We start from the raw sequence: 2,042 nt of genomic DNA on the forward strand, positions 1-2,042 counted from the left end.
CCATATGCTCTATATGCACTAAAAAGAATGTATATTCTGCTGTTATTAAGTGTAGGGTTCTATAAATGTCAGTTAAGCCAAGTTGATCGTTGTTCATGTCTATATCTTTTCTCCCTCACTGTCTGTTTGTTCAATCAATTACTGAGGAAAGAGTATTAAAATGCTCAATTATGATTGGGTTCTTTTCTATTTGTCTTTCTATTTCTGACATTTTTGCTTCATATACTTTGAAATTTTTTATTAGATGCATACATATCAACGACTGATGCATTTTTAATGGATTAACCCTTTTGTCATTATGGCATGTTTTTCTTTATCTCTAGCTCTACTTCTTGTTTTGAAGTTTTCTTTGTGAGATATTGATTGATTAATTAATCATATTTCCAGATTAAAGAAAATTTTTTTAAAGAATAAATGAAAACAAAGAAAAGAAGGAAATGGAAGGAAGGAAGGAGAGAAGGAGGGAGAGAAGAATGGAAAGAGAGGGAGGAGGGAGGAAAGAAGGAAGGAAGGAGGGAAGGAGGGAGAGAAGGATGGAAAGAGAGAGAGGGAAGGAAGGAAGGAAGGAAAGGGAAGGAAGGGAAGGAGAAAGGGAGGGAGGGAAGGAAGGGAGGGAGGGAAGGAAGGGAGGGAGGGAGGGAGGGAAGGAAGGAAGGAAAGAAGGAAGGAAGGAAGGAAGGAAGGAAGGAAGGAAGGAAGGAAGGAAGGAAGGAAGATTGATTCCTTGGCTCCTTCCTCCATATGTGTTGGCTACCTACTGAGTAATACTTAGGCCTATGCTGACCCTGTGCAAAAACCAATCTCAGTATTATTCTTCAGGAAACTCACAGAGGCATTAAATAATAACCAATAAGTCCACCTTCTAGAAATCATGGTACATGGGCTCACTTAGAATTTGAGTCTATTCTAAGTTCCTTTTAAGTATACAGTATCCCAGACTTTATTTATTCTTTGTGACTGAGACTCCATCATGATACATCTTCATCTGAATACAGAGTCTCAAAATTCAGTTTTCAAAATAAGACAGTAATAGGATTAGCATTTCTTTCTTTTAGAAAACTGGAGCTTTGAAGGAAAAGAGGTCAGGGTGGGCAGGTGGGGAGGTTGTATCTTAGCCATGCTCCATGCATTATAAGCAAATGTATGTCTTGATGAACTATTTTTCACATCTTTTTGTAAAAAGCTTGATAATATCCAAATTAGTTAGACTGGCCAGGCACACATCCAGGTTTCCTAATATGTGTACTTTTTTAAAATAAAAAGTACTTTGTAGTTGTTCTAAAACTATATAAACAATAAAAGGATTGTGAAAAGCAAATTTGTGTGGTATAATAATCTGGGGTGTGTTGTTTTTTAAAGTAATATTGTGGCTTTGACAGCCTTTTAATGCTGTTTTTGCTCTGACAACTTTATTTACAATAGATTCAATTTTGCACACTGATATTTGTCAAAATCAAACCCTGAATCAGAACCTGGGTTTATCCAGGTTCCTCCAAAACTACACTAGACACATTCCTCATTAGGCATCTGTTTATTCCAAAACACATGCATACACAGGGGATAGAATTAGATAACACTTTTTTGGCTTACTAAATGGGTTAGACTTAGTAAATATGGTACTCGCTTTTCAACTGATTCTGCCATCTGTCAGCAAACTTATTGCTTTTAGCAGGGGTTTTTCTTGTGATAATTTACAAGTTGTTTTTCTTCCTTTGTTCTTTTCATGAAGATACATATCCTTAAAATTTAAGGGGGAAATAGCACATAAAATAAATTCATCCACAAAACAGAAAAGCAAAGACCAAATGGCTGCTGGAGAGTTAAATGGCTCATGAAATTTAACCACAGAAGATTTTTTTTTCTTCTTATGGGGATGGAAGGAGAGTGAGTCTCAACATTCTGCAGGTGACTTCTCAGTCCCAGCTCCAGCTGGGAGGCATCTGTACAAGAGAAAACAGCACACAGTGGAAGGAATTCATTTCTTAGCAAAAGATGCAAACAGGGAATCTAGTGGCAGGGGAGTCTCCAATAAAGCCACCTAG

The sequence above is a fragment of the Pan paniscus genome, chromosome 7, assembly GCF_029289425.2.
Source record: "Pan paniscus chromosome 7, NHGRI_mPanPan1-v2.0_pri, whole genome shotgun sequence".
NCBI lineage: Eukaryota > Metazoa > Chordata > Mammalia > Primates > Hominidae > Pan > Pan paniscus.